This window comes from Ambystoma mexicanum, chromosome 6q (assembly GCF_040938575.1).
Source record: "Ambystoma mexicanum isolate Mex_15411 chromosome 6q, UKY_AmexF1_1, whole genome shotgun sequence".
NCBI classification, from domain to species: Eukaryota; Metazoa; Chordata; class Amphibia; order Caudata; family Ambystomatidae; genus Ambystoma; species Ambystoma mexicanum.
This window is the reverse complement of record NC_090937.1, coordinates 506807718-506830467: the sequence shown is the minus strand read 5'-3', so window position 1 is coordinate 506830467 and position 22750 is coordinate 506807718.

The window sequence follows — 22750 nt, the reverse complement described above, 5'->3', positions numbered from 1 at the left end:
ATTCTACGGCGACATCTGGACTCGCAGCCACATCACCGCGCCTAAGGAGAAAAAGACAAGAATAAAGGTGAGAGGGGAAAGAAAACAAGGAAACCTTAATTTCCATTACAAAGCTTATCTGTTGGGTTATTCCAACTTCATTTCGGGTCGGTGCCGCATCGTGGCGTTTCCGGACCCCGGCCCCTAAGGGGAAAAAGAGACAACAGCGTTAGGGGGCGCATGAAAAGACGTTACCCAATGCCCATTAATGACTTACCTGATTTCTTCTGGATTGATCTTTGTTTCGGGTCGGTGCCGCATCCAGGCATTTCCGGACCCCGGCCCCTATGGGGAAAAAAGACATCAGCGTTAGTGGGCGCATGAAAAGACATTACCCAAACGCCCATTAAAGACTTACCTGATTTCTTCTGGATTGAGCTTCGTTTCGGGTCGGTGCAGCATCCAGGTATTTCCGGACCCCGGCCCCTATGGGGAAAAAAGACATCAGCGTTAGTGAGCGCATTGATACAAGGACCCTGAGAGAACTCTCATCAAGCTCACCAGAGTCTCATTCTTCGGTTCCACAGCTCTTCTCGGAATAGTTTCCGCACCTGAAAAAGAGACAACAAACAATTATTATTGCGGAATCATACTCATTAACAGAATCCTTACGGTACTATACCGGGAAAACAAAACTTGAACCCCCTACAATCAAATTCCCAGTGAAGTAACTGGATACAAAGCGCCCCTGCATGAGAAGCAGGATAAAGAGCTCAACCTTTCAAACCCTAAGGTGAGACTTCACATGGGGGTCGCAGGAGGGTTTCGTAGAGGGGTTAATACTCCCTTTTCACATACAGAAAGATATTCCTGCGAGCCAGACAAGCCAGATTCGAAGGTCCGATCCAGTCCATCTTCCGGGTCCTGCGCTTCACCATAGAAGAAGCAACAACACTCCAAACCAGACCTGCGCCTCCGTGGGAGTCAGGTGAGCGTAACAAGAAGTATTCAAAACAAACTACGAAGAGCTCTTTGAAGGAAAACACATTATTGTTTTCTGAGATATTCTTCAATTGACACCAGTGAAAGGTGAACCTATTTTTAAAACCTTAGGGCACAAACTCTGCCGTAAACCTGTTGGCAACATTGGAAATGTCAACCTATGGCAACATTTCCAATGCAGACAATTAACAGAAAACATGTGCCAGTCTACAGACCTCACATACACCAACATTTTAAAAATTATTAGAGTTGGTGTACTATCTCAAGAAGCACAATCAATATTAAAATCCCGGTACATCCATACACACTATGGCCATAACTCATGTGCTACTGATATCATGGAAATATTAGCAGACAAAAATGTCAGTTGTATGTCCTTGATGCCAACTCTTGCAAGCTGTTCAAAATTCAATGAAACAATGTTGGGAACAAAGAAACGCAACCAATAATTGAAATTTGCTCCACAGACAAACTGGACGTACATGGTATGACACTACCCATGTGTTAACAAGCCACAACAAGACTAAATACCTGAGAAAACACAGCTGGTTTGGAGAAAATATTAAAATGATCTTTAAACTGTAGAGTAATGCTTAAACGTAACCTTGACGTGGAGCAAGGACTAGTTAATGGAGCACTTGGTACAGTTGTTGGCTTTCAAACATACCCAGGTGACAATAACATTCAGTTTGTCAATATTCACTTTGACAAACTTTACGAAGTTAAAAGGATAGGACGTTCAACAGCCGGGTCCTTCTTTTCAAAGACATGTATGTACGCAGAGAACAATTTTCTCTAACTCTAACATACGCAGTCACCATTCACAAATCACAAGGTCTTAACCTAGACAAAGCATTGATAGATTTTGGGAACACAGTCTTTAAAGAAGGCATGAGCTACGTAGCACTATCACGCTTACTTACATTTGACGGTCTATTTATAATCAACTTTGATGCAAGTAAAGTAAATGCTAATATTCCTTGCATTTTAGAATACAATAGACTATGTTCACTGTACACCCCCCATATAAAAACCTATCCTGGTCCACAAAAAGCAAAACGTTGTAAAAGAAAATTACTTCAAACAGAAATGCAACACAATCTCACTGCAAATCCTCCAAAGAGAGTAAAAGAAGTTAATACTTCATCAATTATATAACCAAAGAAGAATCTATTACTCAAAGTAACTCAGGTACTTCTTCAAAGAAGCAACAAACACTCTGAAGGAATGACTTGGACACAGAACTAACAGGTCCATTCAAATTTTCAAATATAACTGGTGTAAATTGTTAGGCAAATGTAGCAATAAATATTGTATTCCAATTGCCTCCAATTATTCACAACATTTACTTACACAATACAGACCAATTGTATTTGCAAATGTTAGTCCTTCATAGAAATGCAAGCAACAATCCTGACAACACATACAGTGTTAATGGAATAAGACAAGAACTGGACTACTTTGCTGGAATGGTGAAATTCACTGTAAACTCACAAGAAGATCCACAAGAATTTTTAATGTACTTACTACAAGTATTGGAAACAAGTACTTCAGCCATGCACCCAAGACTCTAGGCCCTGGCCACAACCACTGCAGCATAACACACCCATAGGCCCTCATTACGACCCAGGCGGTAAGTTACCGCCTGGGTCGTACCCTTACCACCATGGCGTAAACAACGTTTACGCCATGGTGGTTGGCGGATTTACCGCCCCATTCCAAGGTGAGTGGGGCGGTAAATCCCCATTTCCCATTTTACCCTTCCCCATTCCCATTTTCGCCCCATAGGGCATAATGGGAATGGGGAAAGGCGATAATTACGGCACAGTAAATTACGGTGCCGTAATTATCGCCAAGGTCCCTTTGCGGCATGGATTTTAACGGCTGCAAAAAAGCAGCCGTTAAAAGCCATCCCGCAAGGAAACCTTGTAATCAGGCGTTAAGGGTCTGCGCCGTTTACGGCGCCGTAAACCCCTTAACGCCTGAGTCAGAATGAGGGCCATAGACTCAAACATTTTAACTGTGCTATATGGATTACTTATACAGGATATTAATTGCAATCAATGCTGTACTTACAACCCAAAACCAATATCATAGTAAAGTAAAATAGCCATAATGCATTTTTTTATGTCACAGACAGCCTGAGGGACCGCGAACATGACGGACAAATCAGGAGTGCCTGCCACCTAAACAAATACAGCATTTGACCCATCTCTTACTCCCCCACCCTCCCCAAGCACTCTTACACACCAACACACTCCCCATGGTTGTATTTTTCTACCGTTCATCACTGCGCTGTCTGGAGATATCCGCGGATCCAAGATGGAGGACGCATCAAAACAATACGACACACCTAACGCTTCAACCCAGCCAATCAACAAACACATCGTATATCCGCAGACATGACGCAAGCCGATTCACCAGTCGGGTTCCCGTCCGTGGAGCGAACAGGGAAATGTGTCAGCGGAGCGGACAGAGATATCACTAATTTTTTCAGACCTACTTTTTGGTTGTTTTAAAAAAAACTACTTTACGGATTTACACCAAATTTTCAAAAGCACGCTTTCAGGACCAAGCCACTGTTCCTGATGCAAATTTGGTGCAAATCTATAAATATAAATTCCGGTACACCAGAAAGGCAGCACCTCAGCAAAGAATGTTTAAAATTTCCTTTTTATTATTTCATATCACTTTAAAATAATTGCTTGAAGCCCGCGCCCAGCCAAAAAACAACAGATTTTATTTATAAAATTCAAAACTGAAAGGATTTTTGCTGCCACATCAAATTGGGATTGCCTTTGTAAAGTGCAGCAGTGGTTTGAACCAGAGCAAATCCCCATCAGATTAGTTAATGCCACTGATGAAATCCATAGCATAGTCTGAAAAATTGCCTGATGAAATGCATGTTGAAATATTTATTTTCATGAAGCACCATGTAAAAGTGAAAATACTCTGTATTCTCCTGTTTTTTAATGCCTCGTAGAGTCAGGTGTATGGTGGGAGGGAAGAGATTGCCGGACTAACAGGGTAATTCATGGAATAAATGTGCGCCGAAAAGCGGAGCGCATGCGTGAAAATCGCAGCGCATGCGTGCCAAAACTGCGCACGCAGCCGTTCATCGATTCATGGAATGCGCTGCGCTAGCAAAACCTGGTACGTGCGCCAAATCCGTGGGTGGCGCACGTGGGTGCACACGTCACTAAATGGCGTGCGCTACGGGACAGGGAAAGCGCACATGGTATAGCGCACACAAGAAAAGTGGGCAGAACATGGGGCGTAACACGCGGAATGGGGAACAACATGTGAAAATGTGGGCGTTACGGGGGAAGCACAGGAGGTAAATGCTCGCAACGCCCACATGCGTGCTAACAACAAGTATTCATGGAATTGAACAGGGGAAAGGCGTGCGCCAAAAAAGACGCGCTAATCCGGAAACACGTACGCCAGCAGGAAGCAAACAAGCTCAGATGCTTTGATGAATATACCGTTCCTCGCAGCAGTGGTCATGGGACACCGCAGGAGTAGGAGGATAGCCAGGCCCTGCATTTTTTTACCCAGGACCAGCCTTTTTGGGATGCCTGATGACCAGGTGTATGGGAGGTACAGGTTTTCACCACACATAATCCTAGACCTGGTGAGAGAGTGGGAGGATGACCTCACATCACCCACCCTGTGCTCGCAAGCACTGAGCCCCTTGGAAAAGGTGCTCAATGTACTGCACTTCTTGGCTACTGGTTCATTTCAGCAGACAAGTGCCATAGTGGGGGGTGTGTCACAGGCCACGCAGTCACGCTGCCTACACCAGGTGTTGGCCATTATGACTGCACGCCCTCAGTCCACATGCACATATACATGCCCAGAACACCTGCAGAAAGGCAGGCTGTTGTCCAGCAATTTTACGAGGTGGCACACTTCCCCAAAATCCTAGGTGCCATTGATTTCACCCATGTGGCTCTACGTCAACCCAGGGCCATTGAGCATATCTATCGGAACCGCAAGCACTGGCATTCCATCAACGTGCAGGCTGTATGTGATGCCAAGGGAATCATCACCTCAGTATATGCCAACTATCCAGGGTCCAGCCGTGATAGGTTAATATTCAGTATGTCACCCCTAAACCAGGACCTGGAAGCTGGCCGGCATGGCGACACATGGTTTATTGGTGAGTATAAATGCCTCTGCACATGCATGCATGTCAGAAACTGAGAACTGGGAAACCCCATTAAAGACCACCATTACAACCTCCCCAGGGGACAGTGCCTACCCTCTGAGCACCTACATGATGACGCCAATTCGGAACCCCACCACACCACCCAAAGTAAGATACAACACAACCCATATTGCAACCCGGGGGATAGTGGATTGCACATTCAGAGTGCTCAAGTCACGTTTTCGCTCCCTTGACCGCTCTGGTGGGGATCTGCTATATGCACCCCCAGTAGTGTGCAGTATCATAGTGGCAGCATGTGTCCTGCACAACGTTGCAACCCGGCGGGGCATGCCGGTGGACATAGTAGTGCCCCCACATTCCCAACCACATGCACGGCCGCTGCGCATGGGAGGTGAAAGTGCACGTGGTGAGGAAGCCCGGACCCAGCTTGTGGCAAATTACGTCACCTAAAATCCCACCCCTGCGGAGTGCACACAGGCCTGGCACATACCAGCTCACAATCAATGATGATGACAAAAGGGACAGTCAACTGTCACAACCATACAAGCCTGAGATTGTTCACCTGGAAGTGCTACATTGTGTGCATCCCAAGCTACTCAAAGACACCCAATGCTGTGTCGGAAAAAGGCACAAATTCATGCAGCATGAAGGACTATCCCCTTGCAAAATACCACATCAAAATAGTGGCATGTCACCCAACACCTCCCCAACACCCCATGGCATGGAATGCAATGTGAAAGCAAACAATTGAATGCACAACACATGACACAAGTGTCACAAACTGCACTGCCCTAAATGGAAGCAGGCCACAGACTATTTGCTCTCAATAATGAATAAAAAAACAACACACACAAACAAATACTTACCAGCAAGAGAAAACATCAGTACATGTTCAAACAGTGGCAACATATGAGAATTAAAAATCAAAGTAGTGCAAGTGTCACAACCTCACTAAGGCAGCACATCGACCCCTTCCAACTGCTGAGTGTTGGTGGTAGGCAAATGTTTCAGTGCACTGCATACAACATGAACTGCATCTGCAAAGTAGACAGGCTTGTTAAGACATGAAGAAGGTACATGTATATAAGGAAAAAGTCATGGATGTAGAACCATACATAAATCCACCATGCAGTGGAGATTTCTACAACAATACCCACTAGGGATGTATACACAGTTTTGACTACAGACTGTCCACACAACTTATGGGAGCCCAATGTCACTGTGTAAGTTACTGTCACCTGGTCACACCCTTTGCAAGCCCATGGAAAGGGGAAGCAGGAGGGGTGTGTGTGTTAGGAACCCAAGCATCTAACCCAAAGACAGGACAAGCCTGCATGTGCCCAGCTGGAATACACAGTGGATGCCTACAGGAGCCACACAAAGCAACACACTGTTTAAAAAAAAAATGGCCTTGTGTGGACGAGGGGGGTGTGGGGAGGCCACCCAGGAGGGACGAGGTACAGGGTGCACACCAACACCCACATGCGGGGATGTTGAGAAAAAAAGAAATACCTCCACGGGCTCATAGCCTGCACGACTAAGCTACAATGGGAGAACTGCCATCGCTGTCATCACCCTCTGTTGGTAAGTTAGAAGGTGGGCGTGATATGGGAGGCAGACCACGCAAAGCCCTGGCATGCTCCTCCATGGCAGCAAGCATGAGTCTGAAAGGTTTGGTTCTGCAGGATGTTGGTACGGAGATCCCCATGCAGCACCTCACGGGTAGCACGCATTTCTGCCTGCATGGCCTTACGTGATGCCCCGATCTCCTGACGGGTTGCCTGGAGCTCAGCTGACAGTGTGCGTGTCAGCTGCTCCAGCTGCTGTTCTGCCCTTGTACTCCAGGACACTTCAAGTTCACACAGAGTATCTCTGAGGGAGCTGTGTTCCAACCTCAGGGCTTCCCTGTGGGCCTGTGACTCTACAGATATGGCTATGCGCAGAGTCTCCAGTCCAGCCCGTCGCTCCCTGTCGGACGCCAACATGTCCTCCCTGTGTGAGTGGCAAATGGACTCTGTTGCCTGCTGCTGGAGCTCCTTCTGCCTTTCAGGGTGTAGAATGGAAGTGGCCACCCTATCCATTGCCTGAGCCATTATTTCACACAATGCCCCCTGTTTTGCTGCTATAGTGTACATGGAGTTCTCCCACACTGAATTGCCTGGTAGCGCACAGCCACCGCGTTGGCGGGCACCACACCTCTTTGGGGCAAGGTGATGTGCACCTTGCTGTGCTGGCACTGCCTGAGGCTGCAGGACTGCATTCTCCTTTGATCTGCTGGCCCAGGAACAGGAGCAAATATTGTGATGTGTGACCCTGCATCCGTAACTGCCACAGGCAGACTTTCCAACACTGAAATCCCCATAGAGGGGTCTACCCCCAGTGCAGGTGGGTTGGACAGAACAGGATCCCTGCCAGAAACACTTACCTGCAACGGTACATATGTCTCAATGTCCGATTCAGCACCTGATTCATAGAGGTCTCCGGAGGTGTACCCAGAGACACCCCTGGACAGGATGGTTTGTAGGATGATTGGGTTTTCACCCACCACCACCCCACGACCTCCACTGGTGCCCGGTTGTGGCTGTGAGTACTCCTGGCTCTGCGCCATGTCCTCCTCCTCAACAGCATCAAGTGCCTCATCACCTGCAAAAACATGAAAGATTACTATTGGAAACAGGCATGAGCACCATAGCACATACACATAGGCATGACGAGGCAGAGATCCAGTACAAAAATGACACATGTCACACATGACAATAACTCTGGCATGCATGCACTGTCAATGAGTTGCAAGGGGAGGCAAAAAGCAGACACTGATGACTCCAAGATGGAAACCCAACACATGTGCTGCTTGCTGGATAGCACTCGCATCAAACATTAGCCTGTGAGTGGCATGGACAATCCACATACACGACACATGCCAGCACACAGACGGCACGTACCATAGCCATGGCAGATTAAACAAGGACACCCAGATGGTAGCAAATCAGTAATGTTACCCATCCATGTGAGATGGACATCATGACATAAAACATGGAAAAATGAGTGTGAAAACACTCATGTGCCACACGCTGCAACAAAGCCAGTGTTCACTGATGGCAGGCACATGGATACATAATGGTTGGTCACTTCGACATGAGAGGATACAATTGTCATGTTCAACATTCAAACAGGGCCCCAAAATGATTGTGTGCAGGCCATGTGTAGGTGCACTTTACTCAATCAGCCTGACTGTTCAAATGTTCCCCATAATAAGTCAAGAAATGTGGCCCATTGTGCAGTGTAATCTATGACTGAAGTATGTCACATTTGGGACAGTAGGCCACAAAAATGTGTGGTAAAAATGCTACGAAATTCAATAAATCAAGCATAATGAACAGTAAAACTGTATGAAGAATGTTGTGGCAAGAAGGCAGCTGAAGGCCAAGTGCAGTAATCATGTGCAAAAAGTGAACTGTGGTCAGAAGGGATACTGTGAAATGGAAACACAAGTCCGTCAGAAGGGATACTGTGAAACGGAAACACAAGTATGGGGAATGGTTTTGAGGGACCACATGGGTGAACCATAGCACTCATAATTACACAGCCTCACCTGGCACTCAATCAGAACACATCATCGAAGCAACATACACATGGATTGCACACACATGCATGGTCACTCACCGGACATTGCTTCAAGATCTGGTAGGTCTCCCACGCCTTGGATTTGGTCCTCTGTGATGAATGCTCCAGCGATAGACTCATGTTGAGTGAGTTGTTCCTCCTCTGGTGGAGACCCACCGTCAGTCACCAGAGTAGAGGCATGATTTGAAGCCAGCTTGTTCTTTGCTCTGCGTTTCAGGTCATTCCACCGCTTAAAGCAATCATCAGCTGTGTGCTTCACAAATCCAAGGGAACTAACGTGGTCCGCGATGGTCTGCCAGCTGGCCCTATGTTGAGCAGTCGTAGTCTTGCACCCTGCAGTCACCACCATTTTGCGGCCATGGGCCAACACATAGCCCACAAGTGCATCTAGTTCGGCATCATTGAAACTAGGCTTCCTTGATGTGCCGGAGTGGGTAGCTGTGTCTGGGGTCCCAGCCTTACCGCAAGAGCACCCTTCTTCCTCTTGGAAGGTGGTGCAGACCCTGAGTAGCTTAGGCCGCTCTGGTTGGTAGGGGCAGAAGCGCAGGTGGACTGGGCACTGGAAGTAGCCAAAGGCATGATGACCATGATGGGGTGGATTGAGCTGCAGCTGCCCCTGCAGCCTCCTCACCCTGGTTACTTTCGGCAGCAGATGACATTGCTGCCCCAGAACCACATGGCCTGGTGACAGCAACTTTCACCGCCACACGTGGCTTAGACTTGGTGACAGTCAGCCTGGGAGTCATCCTGTGCCGGTTCGGTTGACAATATGGGCCAGTTTAACAAGGCCTGAGCTGGGATGGTGTCAGCTACATCTCCCTGAACCATTGGGGGGGGGCATAGGTGTCCCTGATTGGTCCTCCACACACTGGCCTCTTGGCCCATCCTGCACATCCTGGCCACTTCCCCTACCGCTCCCACCTCTTTGAGGTCGGACACCTTTGCCTCCCTTACTGCTTGGCCGCCTCCCATCCATGGCACTGATGTTGTTGTGCATATGGGAGTTGCAGTAAACAATTGTCCTGGGCAATTGGGTGAAAGGGGTAGGGTACTAGATGGAATACGTACCCTAGTGCTCTAGCAAGGCTGTCTGTGACCCCTGGGGGAAGATGACGGGTCACGCAACGCGCAGGCACCCCGAAAACAATATTTAAAGTGCACACAACCCCTGGTAGACCACATGCGTGCAATAAAGAACCCGCACTACGCTGTGGCACCCAGAAACACAAAAATAAGCGTATGCGTGGTACACGCAGCCTAAAATGACCTCTGAATGGGTACGCAACACACAGGGGCAACCGCAGTTGAAAAATATGTGCGCGACTCACGGTTTGCCTGGAAAAATAATGTGAAAAAGATGCGCGTGTGCGCGTTGGCAGCACACCCGCCAAAAGAAGATTTGAACTCTGTCTGAGTATACAGGGAGTACGAACTGGAACCGTTGTGAAGTAATCGCGTGTGAACCGACAAGAAGTACAAGAATCACCCGCTCGCTCTCCACAAAAAGCATGTACAAGAAAATGCCATCCTACGCGTACCTTTTAACCCAGCCCACATGTGCAACATCACGTACGCACATACACGCTTAGGCCCTTTCCTCCAATTGCACGCAGTGACACCCGGAAGTGCAGTTTTTGCACATGTACAATCAACATGCACCCGTGTTGAGGGAAACGCCCTTGCGCATCATGTCACAGACGTGTTTATGCGCTAAGGGCCTTTCCTCGAATTACACGCAGACGTGCAGTTTTTTCACTTGCCAAATCACTCCGTATCAAGCTGGCCACACAACAACACACGGAAGACCACGCTCCTGCACAGAAGGCCATTTACCTCCAATGCCCCGAGCATGCTCCCACCTGCCATCTGCTGCTGCCTGCCTGCCTGCTACCCACGTGCCCTGCTGTTTGGTACCTCCTCGTCAGCCATCTGCAGGGGTGCAGTTGCTGTGACCACCCTTGCTGGAACAGAAGACTCCCGACTGGTATACCATCACTCCACAGCCCAGCCCCAGGACCCAGTTGCCCACCCACACCTGCCTCTTGGGTTGCCATGTCAGACACAACACCATCTGGCACCACTGGCAACCCCCAGCCAGCGAGGCAGAGGGCTACCAGCTTCAGTGCCAGTGAATTTCGTATCCTGGTGGAGCAAGTCCTGGGGCAGTATAATGCCCTCTTTGGAAGCTTGTGCGCCAACAATGAAGGATGGAAGAGGATCTGGATGGACATCGTGACTGCCATCAAAGTGGAGGGGGTGGCAGTCTGCGATATTCAACACGTCTGGAAGCGCTGGGAGGACTTCAGGTCCAGGACCCTCAACAAGGCCAAGCGCCTCTTGAAGGCAGCGTATGCCAAGGGGTGCCGGGTCCACCTAACCAACAACCAGATGAGGGTCCTGGAATGTTTACACCTAGTGCTCCACCTCCAGGTCCTTGAGAGGCAGACCCACCTGGAGTGGAGCTGTAAGTGTACATGCGTGCTGATTGGACGCTGTGCATGTTGAGGTGTGGCAGGAGTGTGCAGGTTGTACATATGTCTGTGTAAGGTCATGTATGCATGTGTATGTATAGGGAAATGAGCCTGCCACATGTGAGTCCTCTCATGTGTGAGACACATCGATGGTGTATGCGTTGGTAAGCATGCTGCCCAAATGCAGGTGTCGGTGCACACATTTCTACATTTCTGTGTATGTACAGTGGCATGGTTGTGGTTTCACACATGGATGGTGGTTCCAGCTGCATGTATCTGCACTATGTACATGTGCATGTGTGTTTATTTGACAAGTGTGCAACTCTGATACACCATGGATGCATGTGACACTGACATGTAGGATGCTGATTGCCAGATGTGACATGGATGGCGATGTTATCACTGCAACAGGCGGTGGAAATGTACAGATGCATGTATGTCTGGTGGCGTGTGTGCATGTGTTCTGCACTCCCTGTGTTGCATTTGATGTGAGGCTCACCTTTGGCTGCTCATGCTGTTCTTTATGTATGGATGGTGCTGCCTGGTGCAACATTCCTGTTGATTTGCTCATGTGTGTGTGTTGAAATGACATGTGCGTTGGGAGTGTGATGCCATATTTGAAGTTTGACACTGCCACTCATATACAACTGTCATGTGTTTATCAGACCATTATACAGTGCCCTGATGCCTGTGTTCTAGCTCTCCCTGTCTGCAGTGTCAACTGATGGAGAGGGCGGAGACATGCTGTGGAGCAAAGCGGCAGGGATCCCACAGCCAGCCGGAGATGCAAGGCCCGGCTCCCCTCCCAGGTTGTCATCTCGTCGGGGAGTGAGGAGTCTGGTGCCGCGTCCATGGCTGCAGCTGCCGAGGGTAGGTCCAAGAGGCGGAGGTTAGAGGTGGACTCCTCAGCAGCAGAAGGAGCAGCTGAGACCCCACAGGGTCCGATGGAGGAAGATGACACAGAGTCATCCATGTTGGTGGGGGGTTTGGTTGAGGAGGAGGCCGTGGAAGGGTCAGACACAGGGTCTGGAGGGGGGATTCCACTGGTGCTAGCGGTGCAGTCTAGGGGCAGGGACAGGAGGCAGCACTGGCCTCCGCGGAGGTGCCTGTGTGTAATCCTGTACCCGATCCTGTGACGGCACCATCCCGCATCAGCATGGATGCCTACGTCCAGACCCGTTCTCAGGGAGGGGATGAGCGCAGAACTGGCCTTCCCCTCCCTGCGGATGTGGCAATCCGGGTCCATGTTCAGCCTGTCCTGGCTGGGATGGAGTTGCGTCAACGGGGCATGCGAGATGACCTGCAGTGTTTTCGTGAAGACACTGCACATCATCTCGGATGCCTCTTTGACCGCGTCAACCTACTGCGACGGGTCGCCAGTGCTGAATTCCTCCGTCTGCTGGACCTTCTTCCGACCCCCTCCTCACCTGAACCCCCTATGCGCCAGTTGTCCTCCGTACCATCTTCCGGCCCATGTATCACCTGGGTACCCTGTGGAGCTACCTCAGACCCAGCGGCTAGGCTGGTGGAGGACACATCCCTGCCACAGTCGGGAGTCAGAGGTCCAGCAGGGGTGGCCACAACAACAACTGAACCCCAGCAGGAGGAGGACGGGCAGGCATCAAGAGCCAGGGCACAGGCACAGCAGCAGCAGGCTCAAGGTGGGAGCGATGATGGCTCGGGGACATCAACATCAGAGGGTCAGGCATCGGCCGGAGGGAAGGAGGACCCTGGATTGGGAGTGTCTTTCGTGTGGCAGCGGTTGGGCCAGCACATAGATGCGGAGTGGCGGAGGGTGGAAGAGGCACAGCTCATTATGGTCAGGGCGGAGAACACAATGCGCAGGGAGCTGAGGCGGGCCGAGTGCCTAGAGGCAATTTGCAGGGAGTTGGAGGCGGACATGGCGTTATCCCTGCGAAACCACGGGGCCATGGAACAGGCCCGCCTCCAGGACATAGAACAGGAGTTCGATGATGACCTGACCCAGGAAATCGTAGGACTTGCCCGCCGCCATTGTATATAGTTAGTTAGTGTTAGGTTTCATTTATGTTTTTCTTTCATTTGGGGCACTTGGACTATGCCCCACCTTTTTGTAGATAGTTCTTTATTAGGTAGTCTTTATTGTAGGTTGCATTTCAATAGTTGGGCTCATGGACCCTGGATTTGTTATTTGTGTATAGTTGAACAGTGGATTTTTCATCATTACTTATTTTATTTGACCATGGAGCAATGGATTTTACTTATTTCTTTCCCTTTGGATTTGCTTTGTTGGAAGGAGACTTTTGACACATCTTCATTTGGATTTATTTGGATTCTAATTTCATATATTTTATTAATTTTGGGACATGCTGTATTTTATTTCTTATTTCCATTATTGTGTGTTTTCATTTAATTCCCATCATTTTGTGTTCAATATATTTTTGTTTTGTACTTCAATTTGTTGTATTCTCTCATTGGTTTCATGCATGTCACAATGTGGGTTTTCACATTCACTGGCACCCATTGTGTGTGTGTGTGAGTCGGACATGTGTGATGTACATACTTGCCATTTGGGTTGTGTCATGTAATGGGCATTTCAATGTGGGGTGGATGGAATACTTGGTTGGGCCTTTGGACAAGGGTGGCATGCAGTGGGCTTTGGGTGGCCATAAGGCCCATGATTGTGGATCATGATGACGTGTTGGGGGGACATGAGTCGGGGCCTGCTGGCAGGTGCCTGTCACTGCTGGGTGGGTGGAGGTGCAGGGGGACATGAGTCGGGGCCTGCTGGCAGGTGCCTGTCACTGCTGGGTGGATAGGGGTGCAGTGGGACATGAGTCGGGGCCTGCTGGCAGGTGCCTGTCACTGCTGGGTGGGTGGGGGTGCAGTGGAACATGAGTTGGGGCCTGCTGGCAGGTGCCTGTCACTGCTGGGTGGGTGGGGGTCAGTGGGACATGAGTCGGGGCCTGCTGGCAGGTGCCTGTCACTGCTAGGTGGGTGGGGGTGCAGGGGGACATGTGTGGGTGCTCACTTGTGCAAGGTGATTTGTGAGCTGGCTGGGGGGCATGGCCAGGGGTTCAGGGTAGTCCCCTGTGTTGTGGGCTAGAGTGCACACCTGGAGGACACACATTGCCAATTCATGTTGGTGCACACCAGGAATACACGTACCCCGCTCGCCCAAGCCCTATCGCATGTATGACTTCCCACGCACCCCTCAGAATACACGTACCCCGCTCGGCCAAGCCCTATCACATGTATAACTTCCTGCGCACCCCTCAGAATACACATACCCCGCTCGGCCAAGCCGTATTGCGTGTATGACTTCCCGCGCACCCCTCAGAATACACGTACCCCGCTCGGCCAAGCCCTATCGCATGTATGACTTCCGGCGCACCCCTCGGAATACATGTACCCCAATCACCGAAGCCCTATCGTGTGTATAACTTCCCGCGCACCCCTCAGAATACACGTATCCCGCTCGCCCAAGCCGTATTGCGTGTATGACTTCCCGTGCACCCCTCAGAATACACGTACCCCGCTCGGCCAAGCCCTATCGCATGTATGACTTGCCGCGCACCCCTCGGAATACATGTACCCCAATCACCCAAGCCCTATCGTGTGTATAACTTCCCGCGCACCCCTCAGAATACATGTATCCCGCTCGGCCAAGCCCTATCGCGTGTATGACTTCCCGCGCACCACTCAGAATACACATACCCCGCTTGCCCAAGCCCTATCGTGTGTATAACTTCCCGCGCACCCCACAGAATACACGTACCCTGCTCGGCCAAGCCCTATCGCGTGTATCACTTCCCCGCACCCCTCAGAATACACATACCCCGCTTGGCCAAGCCCTATTGCATGTATGACTTCCCACGCACCCCTCAGAATACACGTACCCCACTCGCCCAAGCCCTATCACGTGTATAACTTCCAGCGCACCCCTAAGAATACACGTACACCACTCGGCCAATCCCTCTCGGGTGTATAACTTCCTGCGCACCCCTCAGAATACACGTACCCCGCTCGGCCAAGCCCTATCGCCTGTATGACTTCCCGCGCACCCCTCAGAATACACGTACCCCGCTCGCCCAAGCCCTATCGCATGTATAACTTCCTGCACACCCCTCAGAATACATGTGTCCCGCTCTGCCAAGCCCTATCATGTGTATGACTTCCTGCACACCCCTCGGAATACACGTACCCCACTCGCCCAAGCCCTATCGCATGTATAACTTCCCGCTCACCCCTCAGAATGCACGTACCCCGCTCTCGCAAGCCCTTTCACATGTAAAACTTCCCGCACACCCCCCAAATACACTGTACCGGCCCTGTGAACTGGTGCAAGGTTAGCACGGCCCTTTGCTCTGCATTGGGGATTTCAATGCCTTATCCTTGTGCAAGGGGTGTTCTTGGGGGAGTAACTGGCGCTGCGGGATGTTCTTCTCACCAGCCCTCAAAATGGCTTTGATATTCCATGAATACGCGGTGCGCCAGAATGCTGTTTAGCGCACACGGCTGACACACGCTGGCGCACGCTGCCTCTCTGCGCTGCTCGCGTGTGCTGACTCTGTGCTGAAATATATGAATTACCCTGTGAATATCTGTTACTGAAGAATAGAATTTTTTCTCAAAAGTGACAACATGGAGAAGGAATATTAAGATGACGTGTCATCTTGCCCATATGTGTAGAACTGCTGGTAGTATTTCTATGAATAGACTGAAAGCATTACATACATCATTATATGCAGAACCTTTTAAAACTGTGCGCATATCTAGAATGAAAGGAATATATCCATGTTTAGCAAACACCACACACAGACAGGTGTGTTAATATTGTACAGGCCTACACAGATTGAACAATGCATATGTTAGTGATTTGAAAACATACGCATGCATGCATACATACATACTTGTGTAGATTGTAGATTACACATTTTTGCTTAGCTAAAGTCACACATGTATAACTAGTAAAACCTGCACCCATACTCGCAGGAAACAAAGTATATATGTGGGCTCTGTGAAGATTCAGAAGGATGTGGACACTTGGAGGACATTCTTTAAGGATGTTTATTAAATACAATTGTGAATGCCAACTATCCCTATCACTATGGGATTTTCCATGCCTATGAATAACTAAGGTCCTTGTCTGTTGTCTTTTAATGTCCAATAAAAGGAAGAGTCCACTGTCAAAAAGCTAATAATAACTGACCCTACCACTAACATAAACAACTAAGGACAGGAGATTGACTCTCTTCTTCTGTGGGGTGCCTGCCACACGTGTCTTGTTATTCTTGGTATTTCAGAGTAATACCCAATCTTTGAATAGTCTTTATTGACTCTTTCTATTAGTTCATTCAACTCTCTCATCAGATTGTGACTTATGATCTCTTCCATAGGGTTGTGTTTTGTTTGCTCTTGTTGAATTCTTAGATCAATTATTTTGGGCTTTGTATTATCTGATTAAACATTTTCATATAATGTTTTTGTTTTCTGGACCATTATATTTCAGGCTTTTCTGACTTGGTTTCTCTTTTAGGAAATGTATCCATGAGGGTTAACTGTCATTTATTTTACCATACACATTCAATCGTATCTCCCATTCTTCTGCTTTTATCCAAGGGACATCCTTCCTCTCCTTCCAGGAAAGCATTATCTCTTTCTCAGTATTCCCTTTCTCTGGGATTTGTATTGGATTCTTTCTTTTATTAGGACAGTTCAGATTCTGTAATTTTCTTTCTAATTTCTTCTCATGTTACTAAGACAAACTTTGATTGTTTTTTACCTTTTACGTTATGTATTTACATTGTTGCAAGGGCCTCCTGCCCACCATGTTACCTTTGTGGCCATGCCACTACCAATTCCCTACTCCTGTCAGCTCTGCTTCTCTCTGTCTGTCGCACACCCAGGATTACCAGAATTTGGTTTGCTGTTTGCAGCAACTAAGAGTTTTGCAGGCTCTGCATTCTTTGCCAGCTCTGCCTCCTCTTGGTCCCGCGTCATCAGGGGCCTTCCCCTGCTTTGGTACGTGTTCCTCTCTGTTTCTCTGACAAATACTCCACCCTTATCAAACTTGTCGCAGGGGATTGCTGCTTTCTGATTAAAGTTCCAACATCTCTTTCTTAACCATGCTGATCTATGTTAACTTTCTCTTCAATCCAATTTTAGTATTTAACAGTGTTTGATATTATGGACAGCCCCATGTAGGACGTCATCTGTCTATGTTCATGGAATTACTCACGGGAATAGGAGTTCTTTATGCCTAAGCGGGACTCTCTCTTGGTGAGGTCCCACTTGTTTTGACCCCTAGGGAGTGTGTCGCAGAGTAGGCTTACCTGCATAGCCTCAGAGGAAGGACCCTTCCCAATAGGGGGGGCTTCCCCCCCAATTGGGAGAAGGGACAAATTCCATCTATTTGTCACAGCTCAGAACAGAAAATAAAGATCCAGAGAGCACTTCCTGTGAATTCAGACTTAAATTAGCCAATGCAAACAAGCTAACCTTGACATGTTTGCAGCTTAATACATAGCCATATGTTAGTTGGTTCCTTGCCTATATTTCAAGTACTGCAGCTATACCCTAAGGACTTTTGTTTGAAAATCCGATGCGGTCTAAGAAAACATAGTTACATGTTGATTGGATGAGAACGCCAGAAACATGCTTGACATACATAGATTTCTTTAAAAAAAATCCTTTTATTATTAAAAGCTATTTCTCACTGGAACCCTATCTAGCAAAATGTCCATCGCAGAGGCTCTGAAATGATGACATGTAATTGAGTTTTAACTCGTGGTCTACTAACGATGTACTGGCAAAACGAAAAATGATTGACACAAAACAGAATATATGTCCCTTTTGCAAGCCTGTGGATCACCCTGAGATGTTAAACGTCTAATCACAGAATGTATAGAGTTGAATGACAAGAGTACTTTTTATTTGAAAAAATATTTAGAGGATTTTAAAATTCTTAATGCTGATATTTTATGGGGAATGATCTCAGGTATGAGTAGGATCTCGTTATCGATTGTAATAATTTACTTTTTAGATTTGCTGAAACTTGATGAAATCTAAGCACTTATGAGTTGAATTTTTTAGATAAACTAAGTTTCTCAGGCATGCACAAAACACGCAAATCTGAATCAATCACATACATATACATATGCCAATGATTTGATAATTTACTGTTCAATTTTACACATATGTGTCATACATACAATTTCTGAGAAAATGTTGCCGTGATTTCATTTCATTGTGACTAATATTTATTGTAACTTTGATGCTTTATGTGTTTTATGATGATAATTTGATAATGTGTTTTATGATGAGAAATTGAAAAGTGTACTTAGATCAACTAAATAAATAAAATAAAAAAAAACAGTTAAACTATAGTAAAGCTCCGAAGTCCATTAGAGCACCATGAAAACGGGCTTCTGGACAGAGATCCCCGTCTTACTCTTTCTGATGCTGTTCTGTAATCTATTGGTATATATGGATTAGCACACTTTAATACTAACAATTTTCCTCAGGTCAGCAGGAAATGAGCATCCCTGTCCTGAGTTCTATTCATGTGTCTTTCATATGTTGACACTTCATCTCATTTATCCCACATGAGTGATTGAGAGATGCTTTTAGCTCCCCATAGACTCAGAATAGCTTACTTTGCCACTAACAGAGCTGCATTAATTCATCTCTTGTATTGATTGAGGACATCTGTCATATCTGATGTATTATGCAGAATGCAAACACATTTTAGGGTCTCTTGATGTGCCTTTCTCTGTAATGCCTGGGATTCAGTTGTTTATGATAGACCAATATTCTCACAATTATCCAAAGGTTTATGAGTAATGTAGAATATCATAGGCTGGACCCTGAACTTCCAGCAAGCTGCTGTTGTTTTACTCCTTGCATTTTCCTTGGGTCCAGAACTCGCCCAGTAATAGTTTAAAATGAGCTGGATTTAATCTGAACTCTCTAGCATCTGTTTTATTCACGTTGTATTCCATCTGTCCCAGAAAGCCTCCTTTTCCATATCTGAATTGACGTATTGTTCCAGATAGGGGCCTATTCGTGCCAGCACCTGTCTACTTTAAGTATGGTCAAATCGTGTTTACAAGAGTGGATGTAACTCCTTAGGATATTGTGCATTCTAGACAATCCATCGTGTTCAAGATTATTGCTATTCCATTCAGACCTATTTCCTGATGTAATCAGCTCTGTGTTGGTCTGAATTATATTAGGAAGCTGGAAGCCCTGTGCAGACATTGGAACTAAGAACTTTACTAGTTTGAGTCTAGGGTAAAGTCCTCCACATATTCATTAATTCTCCTGGCAATTCTTTTCATGGGGAGGGGTAGGGTTTACATTTACAAATGTATTATGCTCAGAGTAATATTTAATCTTGCCACTTCTGCCATCTTAATATTTTGGGTGCTTCCCCAGTTACAAATGTTGGGAAAGGCCCGTTTGTATAATTCCTTCTGTGTCCTGGTTAAATCTCGGTTTATGTGAATTCCTGTGCATTATATGCTTGATGTCAGCCAGCAGAATGACCCTTACTGACACAGTATTTATTAATCGCTTTATTCCAGGGCATGACTTCAGCCTTATTTAAAAACACCCACTCAAGCTTGGAACAGTTTCCCCCTTAGATAACAAGGTCAAGTGCAGTTCCTTCTGCTCTCAGTGCTGCAACAGGACGTAACCTATTAGTAATCAGTTTGCCTAAAAAAAAAAAAAAAAAACAACAGATGGACCTTAAAAGGATCTCCGAACCCTGGCACTCTACACAGTTACTGAACCTTACAAAAGAAGCTAGAGAAGCGGAAAACCTTTGGCAACACCATTGCTATATCACTTCCTTAAACCCAGCCCGCAAACCTCATTTAATCTAGAAGAAAGTGATTATTTATAACAGAGAGTAATGAACACAATTAATAAACATAGGCTATTAAGAACTTTATCCAACCCCGCTCTCTGTCTTCCTCCCTCCACCCCTTAGAAAATTGGTTCAGGACTTGAATGTCTTCTTTTCCACACAGATTAATGAAGTTTCCAAAGCTACATTCTTTGGCTCTGGCTATCAAAAAGAACTTTGACTTTCATTCCTAAAGATGAGTGGCTCCTGGTTATCGGAACCCTCATCAATTCTTATATTGACAATGGAAATGCCTTATAAGCAGGCCTACCCAAATATAAACTGCTAAGGCTGAAAAAGATTCAAAGCATGCCAATACACCTTATCTTTCAGCTACCTAAAATCTCATCTATAATACATTTTCGGAAAGAGCTCAACTGGCTGCCAGAACAGCACAGGATACAGTTTAAAATCCCCTGTAGGGTCTTCAAGTGTACATTTGGTCTAGTTCTATCTTATTTGACTGCACTATTAAAATGCCAGTAGCCTATAAGATGCCTAAAATCAATGCACATAGATGTTTTGGTCATTTCCCATTCCCATGGTCTGTCTAGGATAGACGTTTCCCAGTTATTGGCCCCACACTGTGGACAAAGCTCCCTACGGACCTATGAAGCATTGGCACCCTATTGTTATTCAGAAAAAAAGTAAAGCCTTCCTTTTCTGTTGATTATTTCAAGGTTATGTAGTTTGAACTCTTTATTACTATCTGCCCAGATACAGGGTTTCCTGTTTGGTCCTCAGGGATTAGCATGCGATAAAGGGAAACATGCAAATAAAATTACTTCACACATTTCCTAATTGATTTTATATCAGGAGAAAGAAGGGAATGTCTGGACATCTTCCATTAGTTCTTGGATGGAGGTATCCAGGTCCATAAGCGTTAGCATGGTGTTGTCCGCATATAACAGTGCTTTCAGTTCTGCTACTGGGGTTTGGATCCCTCATATAATTTCCCTATGCCTAATGACTATTGATAGGGGCTCCAGTGAAATAGTTCAAAACAGGAGCAATAGGATGCATTCCTGCCTTTAGCCATTATTATAAATATATTCAGACAATAATCCATTACTGCTCACCCTCACACTGGGCTGAGTATATTAGAGTTTTACTTTCCTCAAAATGTCTCCCCCCAATTCCAAACCTTTTAAATGCATGAAGCAGATAGACCCATTCCACCCTTTTCTACCCCTTCTCAGCATCTTACGTGAGCATGATCTTAGGTTCCTTTCAAGGCCACGCTTGCCATAGCACATGCAGGAGTTAGCACATATTTTCCCTGGGAGGCCTGCCTCATAAGAACCCCACTTCTGAATTATGAATCAGCTTTGAAATAACTATATTTAAAGGATAAGCTTCCAGTTTTGCCAGTATTTTACTATCTATGATTATCAGGGAGATTGGGTTGAAGCTGCTGCACAACAAGGGGCTTGTACCCAATTTTTGGCTAACCGTGATGAATGCCCTATTGAATTCTTCTTTTAATGTTCCTTTTTCATCACCTTCATTGAACATTTTAGTCAACACTTCAGCCAATTTGATACTCCAAGCTTTATAAAATTCAATAGGTAAACAAACCATCCTCGCCCCTGCGATTAATGTGTTCCCATTTCTCTGATCATTTTTTAGACTGGGTCCCTCATATCAGGCTATGGAATTGTTTAATCTATCTTGGTGTACACTGTGCACTTCTCTCAGTTATCCAACTTCTTCAAATTTATAACAAAGCTGTGGTGAGGTGAAACTTGAGTTACAGGATATCAAAGTTCTTTGAGATACCAATAGGGGTTCGGCAAGGCTGTGTCCTTGCACCAAACCTGTTTTGTATTTTTATGAATGTCATCATAGAATGCCTGTTAGCAATTCCCACTGATGCCTAGAGAGAGATGCCTAACCCTTATGTTTGCCGATGGATGAAGAGATGTTCATCTCATTAACACCTGTTGGTCTAAGGGCTCAATTCAACATATTTGAAGATCAGTGCAATGAAAATGGCTTAACTATTAATGTCCAAAATCAAAAATAGTGTGAGGTTTGACATTGAGTTACAAGGTATGAAAATAGAGCATGTCAAATCATATGACTACCGCAGGTTAAGAGTCAGGGATAATTGTTCATGGGCCCATCAAGTTGGTGTTATCTAGGTATAGTGAAGCAATTGCAAGGCTCACTAGAGAGCACAATAATGGTGATGTAAGGGCCTCATTGGAAAACTGCATATTACAAAACCGGCAGTCTGCCCTGTATGGGGCACAACTATGTTATGTGAACTGCAATACCATTGCTGTTACTCAAAATAGGTTTGTAAAAAACATCTTGGGTGAACCCTTTAATTCTCCTAATCTGCCAGTATGCATGGAAACAAACCTGAAAAGGATAGATTCATTGGTTAAATTAAGATGCATGTGTTAGATGAATATAATATGGACCTCTCCAAGGCTAATAAAACCATTAGAAGATGTGGTGTTAAAAGAGGGAGGTGCTTTACTTCCATGATGTGAATTTGTGAAGGAAATGTCTGGCAGGATTGGATGTAGCGATAACTGGAGCAGGCCTAAACAAATGAAAATTTAACAAAGTATATTGTGAGGACTGCTTTCAATGCTAAAG